The sequence below is a fragment of the Malania oleifera genome, chromosome 1 (genome assembly GCF_029873635.1).
Source record: "Malania oleifera isolate guangnan ecotype guangnan chromosome 1, ASM2987363v1, whole genome shotgun sequence".
Lineage (NCBI taxonomy): Eukaryota > Viridiplantae > Streptophyta > Magnoliopsida > Santalales > Ximeniaceae > Malania > Malania oleifera.
Window position 1 is genome coordinate 6,775,685 of NC_080417.1, and position 15,278 is coordinate 6,790,962.

Below are 15,278 nucleotides of genomic sequence, written 5' to 3' on the forward strand. Positions count from 1 at the left end.
TCAATTATATTTAAATTCATATGATCATTTTATTTTTGTTTTAATTTATGTATAAAAATAATAATAATAATAATAAAGTCAATTACAATATTTTTACTATTTTTCAATTGTGATGTCCAATAAATTTTTTAGTGTAAAGTAAAATTTGAAATTATAACACTTAAGTAAAATAATTATAATAATTTATTTTTATTATAGTATTTTTTTTAATACATATTATTTTACAATTATGTTATTTTAATAATATGTTTATAATATTATTTGATTTAAAGACAAAAACAAATAGTTCTCAATTAAAATTTTAAACATTTTAATTTTATAAATATTAACTAAACAAGTTGTGAGTTTTTAGTTTTTAGTTTATATTTTTAATTTTTAGTTTTTTGTTTCAATAATTTTTGTTAATGATATCAAATGGTGCATGAGTTTCCTTTTTATTTTTCTTTCTTTTCTCTTCCCTAACCAAAATATTGATCCAAACAAACCCTTAATGTTGCATTTGATTTGTAAATAGTATACATTTTCATTAAGTTTTTTATTCCCCACATTTCTATTTCTATGTTAAAATGTGGATATTTAAATCTCCTAAAAAATTACGAAGCGACAAAATAACACTAGTTATATTTTGAAATAACCAAAAAACACTCACTTCTTTATAGCATATTTTAATCACAAGAGTTAAAAGCTCTCTATCTCTCGACAGCATGTGCCATGTTGACAATAATGTAAATGTTATTAATACACAACACAGTTCTTCAATTTCACCATGAAAATATTTATTTCTATCCTATTCCAAATTGCATGAAATATCACAAACTTTAAAAAGAATACTTTCTAAAAAATTTATAATATTTTTGCATAATTTTTGTACCACTTAATTATTCCCGTGAGATAAACGTGCCCTAAAAGAATGATGATCAAAGCTTTGCATTATCCCAAAAGGCTCTCTGTTTCACTCTTGTCTGTGTATTACTACACATCATCCTTTGGCTCACGCTTTCTATTCCCCTCAACTGTTGGCGAGTAGGCTACGCTGGTCTCTCCTCATCCCTTTGCCAGTTGGCTATGGCATGGTGACTTGCTTGACGTGTTGGTGGGCAAATTAGCAGACTACACCAAAAAGAAAAGCAAATCCCATCAAAGACTCAACGAGGAAGGAAACAACCTCATGAACTGGCAGAGTGCCAAGAGATTATGAAAAACCCCACCAACTGAGCCAATGTCTTCATTCGGTTCAGTACCATAACAAAGTTGAAGGGAAAAATACTCCAGGGCGAGATACAACTGAATAGCAAACTAAATTCATCTGATTTTTCTACAATGTATTTGAAGATCGAATTGAATTGCAAAACTAGATGTAATTCTACAAGAAAGGTTAAATCTATACCCTATCCTGGCTTTGACACCACAACAATACAAATTGCAGATAGGCAGTAGAATGAAACACACGAACCTGTGGAAGCCTCTATAGAAAGAGAACATGAACAAAAGAGAAAAAATGCCCCTCTTTATGATTCAACGAAGGAGCAACTCACAAATTTGCTAACTGGAGCCTGCATCGGTCTCCTTTGCAGCTGCGTCTTCCTGAAGCTTCTTTTTCCAGTATTCATCAAGTGGAGGTCCAAATATTGCCTTCCCACTAACAACTCCAATTCTACAAAATGCTTCAAGTCACTCACATTTTGCAATGCACACTAAAATAAAATGACAAGCACCCTGATAAAACTGGAAAAACTATTATCTATTGCCACAAATCTACACCCTATCAAAATTTCTGTTGTAATCTGCCTATGATAATACACAACTCTATGGTATTAGCCTCTCAGGCTCTCAGGACAAGACAATAAGATCGCTAGCCTTTTAGAATGCAAGTGCAGTTGGGACTAAGGTGACACAATCAACAGTAAATTCATGGGCTTCTGTGTGCGCGTGTGTGCCCTGGGGGAGAGTTCATCCAAACAAGGATGACATGTACCCAGAAGTAAGATGATAGAATAATGAAAGAAACGCCCTATGTGACTACACAGCAGCCGGTATAGCTAAGTAATTTCTCAACTATTAACAAATCACATCCGCCCATACAAGGATTTCATGGCATGTAGTTCGACTTAATCAAGTAGATGATAAGTCTAAAAAATAATCAGCTTATTTAAGTTATTTCGTTCATGGAATGTTTATTCTTAAGAATAAAATGATCATAATATAAGGATTTGATAGTTTATAAACAAAAATCTGTTGTCAATCTAAAGCTTTTTGTTAATCCACACCATAAAATAGACAAGAAATGAATTTATAAATTTCGTCATAGGAATGTGTATTTCTATCTTATTCCATGTTAGATGGAAGGATACAAACTTTTGTATGAGTATTTTAATCTAAATTATTATATCCCTACTCAATTTTTATTACAACAATCAAGCCTCCTACTAGGTAGCGTCAGCTACATGAATCCTTTTGGCCAATCTACAAGATTTTGGGCTATAATCTAAGGGAAATGGAGGGTTGTCAAACCCTCATTCATTATCTCAATTTAAGTTATTCAAGGTCTACCCTGCCACTCCTACTGCCACTAAAATCAACTAATTTACTGATCTCCCCAGTAGTGTGTTATTTGACGTGTGTAAATAGCCCCGCTCTTATCTTATATTATGCTATGTCTAACTTACCACAAACATGTTCATTCTTTAAATTCATCTTTTAGATTTATACCACTCGTCCACCTTAGCATTCTCAATTCTATAACTTTTACATTTTGGATTTGAACATTTTGATCCTCATAGCATAGCTAGTCTTACAGTCATCCCATAAACTTTTTAGTTTTAACGGTATTCTACAATCACACAAATTTTCAATTTCTCCTTCTAATTGCATGATAGATTCAAGGTATCAAAATCTACTAATGCTACTAATTTCTTGACCATCAAATTTAATATTTTCTCCAATATTCCTCCTAATGTGACTAAAAATACATTTAATATATTATGCCTTATTTCTACTCACCTTAAAAACTTCTAGATTCTAAAGCTTCTCTCCACAATTCCAACCTATATTCTACTCCACCTCTAGTTTCGTCAACCAAAACAACATCATCTGGAAACATGATACATCATAGAACCATGGATACTATTACGCTCTTAATAAGTTCATCTATCACTAGTGCAAAAAAATAAGGATTCAAAACAAACCTTTGATGTACACAACTGTTGTTGGGAATTCCTTAGACTCTCCACCATCCTCACATTAGTTACTCTATTGTACATGTCCTTAATGACATCAATATATACCTACTCCATGCTCCCCTTTTTTTCCCCTAAAAACCATCAACTTCCCTAGGAACCCTTATCACTTTCTCAAGGTCAATAAAAATCACATGCAAGTCTCTCTTTTCTGTAAGCCAATTAATATTCTTAATAGAGATATAGATTTCTCTAGTTGATTTCCTCGGCATAAAACCAAATTGATTCTTTTTGAAGTCCTTGTTTCTAACCTTATTCTCTATTCAATTACTCTAGTTGATTTCCTCAGCATAAAACCAAATTATTTTTTGAAATCCTTGCTTCTAACCTTATTCTCTATTCAATTACCCATTTCCAAAAGTTCCATAGAAGTTCTTTAGTTCCACAATAGTTAATACAATTTTGAATATCCTTTATTTTGGCAAAAAGATATAAAATACTTCTCCATTCATCAAACATTTTCTTAGCTATTATTTTTGCTAAATAAATTGGTTAACCAAATAATTTTGCGGTCTCCTAGGCATTTCCAACCTTCAGCTGGGTGCCATTAAGTATTATAGTTTTCCCATTTTTCATTTTTTTAATATAAGCTTAACTTCATTAACTCTAATTCTGGGGATCAATCTCAAATTTTTAGCTTTTTCCTTACTTGTCAATTCTAAATTTAAGTCTTCTACTTGGTTTCACTACATAACTATTAAAATAACTTTTCCATTTTATCATCTTCTTCAACTAAAACACCACCATCTTCATTTTAAATACATTTTCTTTCTCTATGTCCAACAATGTTTCTTTTTTCCCCTTTTTTTTGCATCTTGAATGCCTAGATCCCATCACCAACTCTCTTTTCCTCTAGATTCACTTAAAATCTGCTTTCCATCTCTAGAATAGAACTACCTATCCTACTTCAAAGTTTTGTTTTTTTGAAAAAGGAAGAAATATTATTAAGAAAGAAATATTGTAAAAAGAAGGAGATTAAGGAATCCTCCAAAATAAAAAATAAAAAGAGTGGGGGGGGGGGGGGAGGGAAACTAAAATAGAAGATAACAAACTGCAGCAACAACCCATAAGGAAGTCTTCTTCCCCTTAAAAAAGCGAATGTTCCTTTCCATCCAAATACCCCACAAAAATTGCTATAACCCATAATGCTAACCTGTCATCCCCCTGCCAAAACCTTAAAAAGAAACAGCCAACACATCCTCCACAAAATCAAAACAAACCCAGTTTGCTCTGATAATCCCAAATAAATTGTTTCATATCCTCCAAGAGAAAAGGCAATGCATAAACAAATGAGAGGCATGTTTAGAACTGTCGAAGCAAAGCACACCCACATTAGAATATAATGCTTAGAAGGCCTCCTACTCTACAACAGGTTGCTAGTGGTAACTCTATTAAAATCAACCAACCAAATAAAAGGCTTAATTTTAGAAGGAACTTTGGTCTTCGAAACACTATGATGGAGTAAAAAAGACATGCTCTTGGATCAAAAACTAAAAGAAAGATTCACAAGAAAAGTCTCCCCAGGATCCCGGCTTCCACATATCCTCACTGTTAAAAGAATTACAACCCTCCAACAAACACAGCAAAGACTATAGCTCCAACCCCCTATCAATAAGACTCATAGAAATGGAAATTCCACAAAAACTCTCCCTGTTAGAGAGCAAAACAGAAGAAAGAGCCCAACAAGGAAAAAATAAAATGAGTGCGGACTCTGCCACCCACGGGTCTTCCTAGAGAAATGAAAGCAAGCCCATTACCACCCCCCCCCCCCCCCCCCAAAGTTTTTTAATTTGGAATAAAACATGGTTAAAGCAGTGATATACAACTCCAAGGAAACTAACAAGAAGATCTGAAACCCAGATTAGCATCCCACCCATTTACCTGTAAGTCAAATTTACTTTTAATTACTTTTGTGCCAAACCGAGTTCTCCTTTAAATGAAACCTTCATAACCATTGCCTCATAGAAGCAATATTTTTATCTATAAACTTCACTATGGGTCAGCCCTCAACCAGAACACTCCCCACCACTTTGGCCTACACACCACCTTGCAACCAACCAAATGATCTATGTTATCCCCAACCCAAGAACAAATAAAAACAATCATGTATCTCTCATTAGGATTGAGCAATATTTGGTTAAAACCAAATTAGCTAACCAAATAGACCAAATTTGATTGAAATTTTCAATTCAGTCGCATTTTTTGGTTTTTTCGGTAATTCAGCTTTTGGTGCCATATAAGCCAGTGGCTATTTGATTAATTAAAATAACCAAACTGTATATGATAGATATGTATTTATATAATATAGAGTAATTAGTTGCAAGTGTTTAATTTTCACCTGTTCCCCAATTTTCCTCCAACCTTCAATCATTCTGCGACTTCTACTTCCAACCTCCTACTCACTTGAACAGTTCAAGTTGAACTCCAGATCTTATATCAACCCTAACCCACTGCCACCTCCTTCCTCCCTCCCCAACCGTATGCAGGGGCAAACACCAACCCTTCAATTCGTCTGGTACATACTTTCTAATTATTCCCACCAACCCCACCCTTCCCCCTCCTCCCCTTGTTCGTTTCAAATTTATATTATACTCCCTCTCTCTCTCAAGGGATATATGGAACTGAACACCTAGCAGCAAAATGCAGCAGCCACAGCTAATTATTCAAATTCAGACGCACTGCAGCCTCATCTCTCTCACAGTAGCACTGCCCCCTTCTCCTCCTTTTTCATCAAATCTTCTTATTTTTTTCATGTTAGCTCATCTTGTTTTATTTTAATTTTGTATCCTCCACAAAATTCTGGGAAAAAGTTGAACTTTTTTGAAAAAAAATTAATAATAATTTAAGATGCATTAAGGACTGTCATTTAGCTGAGATCTGGAATTCAGATGCAGCCCCAACAGAAGAACCAGCATCGAGGTTCCATTAGAGGTGTCCCTTGTAGCAACTTATCATTGGAATTTCCCCAACTGTTTTAAGCACAAATTTGAGTTAGTAAAAAATAACAAATTTCGGAACAGTTTTGTTTTGGTTAATTAGGAACTAACTAAATCAAAGTAAAATTTGATCAATTAACCATACAATATTAGGCAAAGTTTGGTTCAGCTCAGTAGAACATTTCTTTTAACCGAATTTTGTTGGTCGCACCAACCCAATGCTCAGTCCTACTCTCAATAGTCCTAGCAATCCCTACAAGAACTTTAAAAATGGACAATAATAAATAAATAAATAATGGTATACCAGAAAGACAAGACTGAATAGGACTGATAAAACCCCCTAAAGAAAAAAAGAGCACCTTTCCACTTATCTAGATGCTTAGCCACCATCTCCACCAAAGGAGCCCAAAAACCCATAAGCCTAGGATAATCACCCAAAAGGAACCCCTAAGTAACTCAAAGGCCAATCTAAGGTACCACACCTGGCCAAAGAAGCCAACTCCAACAATCTAGCATCTCCCAAATTAATACTTGTTGTCCTACTCTTCCCTAAATTAACTTTTAACCCTGAAACACACTCAAAAAGTTGTCAAATGATGAGCAGATTTGAAAAAGATTCTCTGTGATCCTTTTAAGAAAGAATACTATCATCAGCAAACAGAAGATGAGACATTATAACCTCCTCACTTCCAGTTCCCACCACCCCAATTCCTCTTACAAAACCCTATGTTTATAGCCCTATATATCATTCTACATCCCACTCAAACAGTCAACTACAAGAACAAACAAAAAATGGGGACAATGGATCCCCTTGCTAATATCCCTCAAAGCCCTAATGAAGATTTAAGGTTGTCCTTTTACATGATGGGACAAAATGGAGTTCTTCACTTCTTTTGGGCTCATTCATTTGGTTTTTTGGGGGTTTTATCACTGTCCAACCTTCAAAGGATTGGAAGGCAGCTCTATTGTATCATTTTGGTTGTCGCCTTTGTTTCTAGAGTACACCTTGTCCTCATCCTATTGTACATGGTTTTGGTTCTCAACAAAATTTCTCTAATCCAAAAGGCAAAAAAAAAAATAGAAAAGGAAGCATTAGGCAAGCAACCCCTCATCCAAGTGTTCCCCCCATGCCCAAAACCTTCTCCAAGACCCTATCTAGAAACTTCCAATTCACTCAATCATAAGCCTTTTCAAAATCCAATTTCAACACAACCTACTCCCTTTTATCCTTCGCACATCCTCCAGACCTCATTAGCTACTAAAACAGCAACCACAATCTGCCTAAAACCCCATCACATACGAAACTTTGCACCTAAGAAATCGTATCTCCGTTTATTAAATCCAGCCTATTTGCAAGCACCTTCGCAAAAATCCTATTTGCACTAGTGTCCAGGCTTATAGGCTACAGAATCAGAATTCAGAAACTTTAACCGATTAACTCTTCTTAAGCACCAAATATGATGAAAGTCAAATTAATGCTCTTACCTAAAAATTTCCACTGAAATTAAATCCTGAAATGTCTGCAGTAAATCCACTGTAACCACATCCCAACAATCCTGGAAAAATGCAATATTAAATCCATCATACCTGGAGCCTTATCCTTGTCCATCCCAAGCACTACCTCCCTTTCCTCAAAAGGCCTCTCCAACCAAGACTACCGATCCATAGATATGGGAATCTACACCAACCCCTCAATCATTGGTCTACCTTCCTCCACGAAAAAGATTTGCAAAGAAATCAGAAATCTCACTTGCTATCAAGATAAAGTCTGCAGTAACCTCTCCCTCCCTCAACTCCAACTCCCAAATAACAACTCGAACTCCTTAATACCACTCCAGCTCCTCTTACCATTTGCTAAACTATGCAACCCTCCTGATCCATTTAAATTTAGTCTTTTGCTTTCAACTCCTCACTTCCTTAAAACAACCTCCCCTAAACTCATTTCTAATATCATTCCATTTAACCCCCTCACCTTCTTCTTCTTTTCTTTTCATCAAATTCAATTATTATTATTTTTAAATGCTATTATCTACAAATACTTCAATATTCCTCTTCTTCAACATGTCCTTAAGCCTCTTAAGCTTTCTCATAAGCCTCAAAACCTTCAATGCCTGTCAACCTCCTCACTCCATATATCCTCACCAAAGAATGCAAAGACTTATAATCAAGCCACATATTCTCTAAACTAAGAGGGATGGGAGTCATGGGACCCCACTAAACATTCTCACACTCTTAACAAAACACGAAAATTATCCAAAACTAGTTAAGAGAAAACCATTAGCAAAGGATTTGGAAATTCATCTTTGCACTCTCCACAAGACAAGAAGCTATCTAAGCAACTAGAAACTGCTGCCCTACTGTCCCACCCACTGACCAAAAAATTCATCTTCTCAATTTTTGTTCCTTGAATAATTACAATACCAGGAGCAGTTCTTAAAAAAACTTCTATCTCTCTTTTATCACAACCCCCAGCCCTCTCAAATTCCAACTAATTATCTTCATAACCTAACAATGTTAACCCCACCCCAACCCAAGCCACCCCACCCCACCCCACCACCATCCATAGAGTATACATGTAAACCCAACCGCCACCCCCCTACCCTCCCCCCCCCCCCCCCCCCCCCCCACCCCCAATAAAAAAGAAATAATAATAATAATAGAACTAGCTACATTATTCAACTCCTTCTGCAGAACTTTTTTTTCCCCAACTCTCACAAGTCCTAGGTGTAAGAACCACTTTTGATTCCTTCCTCAAAATTAACTAATTCAAAATCCATCCCCTCCAGGAGCTCCTGTGTATCCCGGTTGTCCCTCCACCCCACATGAATAAATATCTGTGATTTCTCCCTCTTTAGAGTCCTCCCTTCGTTACAAATGACTATCAGCAATTTCCAGCATGTTAGGAATGAGTAAAATATCTCAAATATTTTCCTTTTTCGATTCAATCGCAGCATCATCCGCATCTTTTCTGGAGGCAAACACATTAAAGGCAGCAGCCACATCATTTAAATTGTAAATTGAAGGCCAAAGATCCACCCCCCCTCCCCCCCAAAGACTATACTTTCTAATTGGTCATCCGTATTCTTCAAACAGTGAGCACCAACATGTGCTTCTTTGAAGTAACTTCAAGGCCCATCAATGAGACTCCTCATTCATTTGCCATCGAGATCTTAGAGATACTCATCCTTTATCCCATTTTTTGTCATCATTTGGTCCAATAAGAGAATATTATCATTTTCACTTAGCTCTCCAACTCATCATCTAAATCTAACAATTCTTTGTTTTCACATACCAAAATTTTGAGACCTCTATATGACTCCTTGTCACTCGCATAACAGCCAATAAGGAAGACAATGCTCACTAGACTCACGAGGCCAGAAATCTCCATGCCTTGAATACCAAGGTAAACTTTGTACCATCATCATCCATAGGTTCTTTCGAACTATTGTTGTTACTGTGCATCACAACTCCCCTCAAATTCCGGTTGCAATTTCCCCACATCAAAACCATGCTCCCCTTGCAATTTCCATTTAAAAAATCTACCTAAGTTATTTGCTACTTGCATGTCTCATGTTGTTTTTTTATTAGCATCCAAATTCATGTTGTTCAGGGCTTGCACCAGCTTCCTTGGATTCCAAAACTCCTAGATGTTGTTTAAGTGTTTTCTACAACTCAAGACCAGACCCATCTTCCCCTTTATTAACCTAGCCAACTTCACCCTTAAACCCAACTTCACACATTACCCAACATATGTTCACCCTTTTTGCCCCCTCCATCTACTCCCTTATTACCTGTCCCAATACCACCTTTCTAACCCAAAACCATCATTAATCAGGTCAGGCCCGTCACACCCTTTCACAACCCAACTCTTTATGTCTATTCCAAATAGACCCATCAAAGTCATTAGCTTTCTGTTTTACCCATTACTTTCCCGTTTCAATTTGGTCCAAGACATAAAGCCCCATATCTCTTTGAATTCAAGCCCCAATAACTGTTTTGGCCCAATGTTGCTTGAGCCACAATAATGACACAACAAACCCTTCCCTTGATTGTCCTCACCCCCTCTCCCCTGCAAGTAGAAATTGCTCTCATATCCAAAAAATCCACCATCCAAATGCTTCTTTTCCTTGGAATTCTAATAGAATTAGGTGGGCCTCTTTCCTTTACATTTTCCAGACACAAGAAACTACCCTCATGGTTCGAAAGCAATTTAAAACTAATAAAGTCACATTTGTTGCATAAATTAGTCCCCCTAAACCCTTGTCTAATGCACATGGTCTGGACCAAAATGTAACCATTCGAATTAGCAACAGAAGCTCCTTAGCATCCAGAAGGAAATCAGACAAGTACACTTCCTTGCATACTCCAAAATATGCCCCAAAAAATAAAAAAATCCATTCCTCAAAATTTCCTGCTTTAAAATAATTGAGAAAACCCCGACTGACTCAATTTTGATGCAGGAGTTGCATCATTAACTCCACCTTCGTTGAGTAGATTTCCATTTTCCACTCTTAAAGGTCATTCATTATTCTTTTCCCTTCTTACAGCATTTATTCATTGTTATAAGATCACAACAAGGTGAAGTCTAAGATCATATCTCTAGATTCATTTTTATCTCCATATCCATGTCTTGATTGTCTTTCACGTATCCTCTCATAACCTTTATTGTCCTCTTAAATTCTCATGAATTGTGACTTCCAAATTGTCTTTCAAGGTATCCACTAAGCCTATTTGAGGAGGATAAATACTAGTGGAATTTATTATATGTTGTCCACTGACCAACTTGATTTTATAATTCTATGTCCTACTCTTATAGAATCATTAACGATATGTTTCAAGTCTTTGTCAATCATCCTTCCTACTTCATTCTCCTGTTTTCTTTACCAATGCACCAAAGTCCAAATCCTGATTTTGCAACTTCTCCTAGCTTTTCACATATCCAATTTTTATTATGTTCCCATATAATCCCATCTTTTATTTAAGAACACAAATTTCCCTGACCGAACTTAACTTTGTAGAGCGCTGGTCTTTCAGGGAACTACATTGTTGGGGTTTCAAATATGCTTGTGTTTAGGTTTTCTTTACAGAAACCAAGATGGGCAACTCTAATTAGAAGAATGCATGAACATAAGAATATAAGAGCAAAAAGGTTAAATTATCAAAAACAAATAAAAAAAAATCGAATACTTCGCATGAAAAACAAGAGAAGACGAAGAAGAAAAGAGACTTACAAGACTGCTCCAACGACCATGGGCAGTGACAGGAACCTTCTTCGGTTGAACATCTCCAACCTTCTCAATTAGGGAACGGAGGAGCTCCTCGGTATCTGACTAGGGTTTATGTCTCAACTTCACAAGGGGGTGACGATTCGGCCCGTTGATCTAAAAATGGACAGGCCCATTGAAGGTCCATTAGAGTAGAGCACGGTCGTGGTGTCCAGGAAGCCCATCTTCTGGCCCAGGCCCAGCTGATGGTTTCACAGTTCACTGCATTTGGTTTTCTCACAGGGAAAGAAAAAAAGCTAATATAATATAATATAATATACAAAAATTAAGTAATAGATTTAATTTTATGTCACCCAATTTTTATTTTATTTTCTTACTTTTAAAATTACATACACATTTAGATGACCATGCATGACTAAATTTTCTTAGCCAAAAAATGTTTTTTTTTTTCTTTTTAAGATAGAAATTGCAATTAAAATGCTAATTTAATTATTAGATGTGGTGGTTTGGCTTGCTGCTAGGAGATAGGAGAATAGGTTCGATAAATGAATTAAACTAAAACGAACCATATCATAAATTAAATTAGTTCAAACTGTGAGAACAACTAAATAAAGTCAAATTAACTTGGGTTTAAATTTTTTAAAACCAAACCAAATTATGGAATTGTTAGTGCTTTTGATTTCTTGGTTGATGATGCAACCCTAGTATTATTACCCAAAAAAAAATGATGCAACCGTATTACTATGTCCCTTTGACTTTAAATTTTCATTATCCATATTGAAATTTTGGCTCCTAAAAGTTAGGAAAGTTGGAGCCACATAATGGAAGATAAAGAAACAAATTTCAAGAATTTTAAATCCCCCTTATAATTTTCATAATAATGAAAACGATTAGCTATGTATAGTACATTACTTCAAGAAAGATATCGTGTAATTGAATTAAAGTCAGGTTGACCAAATATGTAACTAATTATATCATCGTCATCCAACTTTAACCATTAACATATACATGCTAAGCTAATATATTTGTCATAATATCTCTTTTAGTTCATTAATAAATGTTCAGTAAATTAATGGAAGGTGTGATTTGGAGCTAACTCAGCTCCTTGACTCTTGCTTTCTTTTGGTTTTGCAATTTTTTTTTCTTTTTTCTTTTTCGTTCTTCTCTTTGCCTTTTTCCTTATTATTTTCTTCCTTTTTTTTGATTCTTACTCGTGAACAACTTTATGCTCTTTATAGAGGAGAAGCAAAAGATGAACATATATCGTGACCACCACTAATTTTGCCTTTGCTTGTGAGGATAAGAAATACTAGCAACAAAATACTAAAGCATGCATAGAGAACTACTGCAAACTAGGAAGGTTTTACTATAAGAAAAGGATTTTGATATTCATTATATAATGCTAATGGTAAAATGATAACACATCAAAGTCATTGATATCTCAATTGTTCCTTCCTTGCTCCTTTTTAGTTTTTCTCTTATTTTCTTTATCTCTTGCCTCTAGCTTTTTTGCAATTATTTCAAAAATATTTTGGTGCTTGACCCTTGTTATATTTGACCAGAAGCCCAACTATTCTTTTTGTATTATTAAATGACCAATCAAAGAAATCAAATGACTATATGAAATATCTAAACAAATTAAAGTAAGGGGGATACCTACACATCAATACCAAAGAGTTTCCTCTACTGTGTGAATGACTCATCTTTGCATTCAATGGGCGCATGCAGCCTGCTGGGGACATTTTAAAATTTATAATTTGTTAGAAGGTAAGAAAACTATGAGTTTGATGTTTTTGTGAAACGAAACCGAACTGAACTCTTCGATTAACTGATGATTTGGTTTGGTTATTCAATCCAAATTAATTTTTAAGTCATTATAATTTTTAAATAAAAATTATATATTTAACTGAGATTTTGATTTAGTGTATATCTTTACACTTTATTTATATAAATTAATCACTCAAAAAATATTTACTGCATACTATTTTGTAACTTTAAGATATATTGTTAAAACTGAATGAATGCATTCAAGTTTTATTTCATATAATGAAAGAATTACAATAGTTCATATATATATACAACAATTAGTAACCGAATTTGTTTAATAATACAATAACTAAAATATAACAAAAAAATTTATGTTAGATGACTAACAGTTAGCTATTGTAAGCTAACTTATGTTGTTTTTGCATAACATCATTTTCTTCAACACTCCCCCTCAAGTCACAATCCTTGATCTTTGTGACTTGCACTAAAGATTTTACCTTACTTTGCCTTGGAATAAAAATGTCCTTTAATCCCAGCCTTTCTGATAACCTTGAAAATGAAGAAAAACCTAATGCCTTGGTAAATATATCAGCTACCTGGGAGTTTGTTGCAATGTGAAGAGTTTTTATCATGCCTTCCATTATCTTGTCTCTCACTAAATGACAATCCACTTCAATGTGCATTGTCCTTTCATGAAAAATAGGGTTTGCGACTATGTACAAAGCTGCTTGATTGTCACAAAAAAACATGGTTGGCTTAGGATGTTCAATTTTTAAATCTCTAAGGAATTGTAATACTCATGTAATCTCACAAGCTGCACTTGCCATAGCTTTGTATTCAGCTTCAACAGAAGACCTAGAAATGACTCCTTGCTTCTTTGATTTCCAAGATATTAATGATTCACCCAAATAAACAGTATAACCAGTTAATGAACTTCTTGTATCTGGGCAACTAGCCCAATCTGCATCACAATTAGATTTGACATGCAGTTCTAAATTGCTTGGAAAGAAAATTCCTTTGCCTGGTGAACCTTTAAGATACTGGAGTATTCTGTTGGCTGCAAGCTAGTGATGCTCTCTAGGTTGTGATACAAACTGACTTAGCCTATGCACAGCATAGTCTGGTCTGGTTAGAGTTAAGTATAACAATCTATCAATTAACCTTTTATACTGAGCTGGATCATCAAGTAGTTTACCTTCATGTTAAGATAACTTCAAGTTTTGTTCCATAGGAAATCTAATAGGTTTGCTTTCAATAAAACATGTGTCTTTCAGAATCTCTAATGCATACTTTCTCTGGTTTAAAATGATCCCTTTATCAGTTCTAGCCACTTCAAGTCCTAAAAAATACCTTAGTGATCCCAGATCTTTCAAACCAAACTTGGCATCAAGGACTTGCTTCAAATTGTCAACACAAGAAGGATCATTACCAATAATCAAAATATCATTTACATAAACCAGTAGTACTGTAAAGGATCAACCAGACGTGTGAGTGAATAATGAATAATCAGATCTTGATTGAACAAATCTTATCTACAAAATTGAGGAAGAAAATTTTTCAAACCATTGCCTTGAGGTCTGCTTAAGTTCATAAAGGCTTTTATTCAGTTTGCAAACCAGATGCTCCCCCTTGCTATGAAAGCCTGGTGGAAGAGACATATATACATCCTCAACTAACTCCCCATGAAGAAAAGCATTATTTACATCAAGATGATGTAAAAACCACCCTTTCATAGCAGCTAAAGCAAGTACTATTCTTACTAAAACAGACTTGCCAACAAGTGAAAAGGTATCAAAGTAATCTAAACCAAGTTTTTGAGTGAAACCCTTGGCAACCAAACGAGTCTTGTACCTTTCAATAGAACCATCAGGATGATACTTGATTCGGTATACCCATTTGCACCCAATGGGAGATTTACCAAGAGGCAGTGTACACTACAAAAAAAAAAAAAAAAAGATTATTAGTGACGGATTTTTATTAGTCGCTATACCCGCCGTTACTAGTACTTATTAGTGACGAATATTTCAAACTGTCACTGATAATAGAGTATTAGTGATGGATTAAAACCATCACTAAAAACCTAAGCCCGTCACTATAAATTCTACACCGAATTG

The 15,278-nt window shown here is 35.0% G+C and overlaps 1 long non-coding RNA gene across 1 annotated transcript; it reads right to left on the minus strand.

Annotated features, from left to right (window-relative positions):
* Positions 1-712: 712 nt before the first annotated feature.
* Positions 713-11,573, minus strand: LOC131159414 (uncharacterized). The gene is made up of 3 exons (XR_009137798.1): positions 11,404-11,573; positions 1,536-1,654; positions 713-1,110 (listed from the first exon to the last, which is right to left on the minus strand). It is a non-coding gene; the product is annotated as an uncharacterized LOC131159414 (long non-coding RNA).
* Between the last annotated feature and the right edge of the window lie 3,705 nt (positions 11,574-15,278).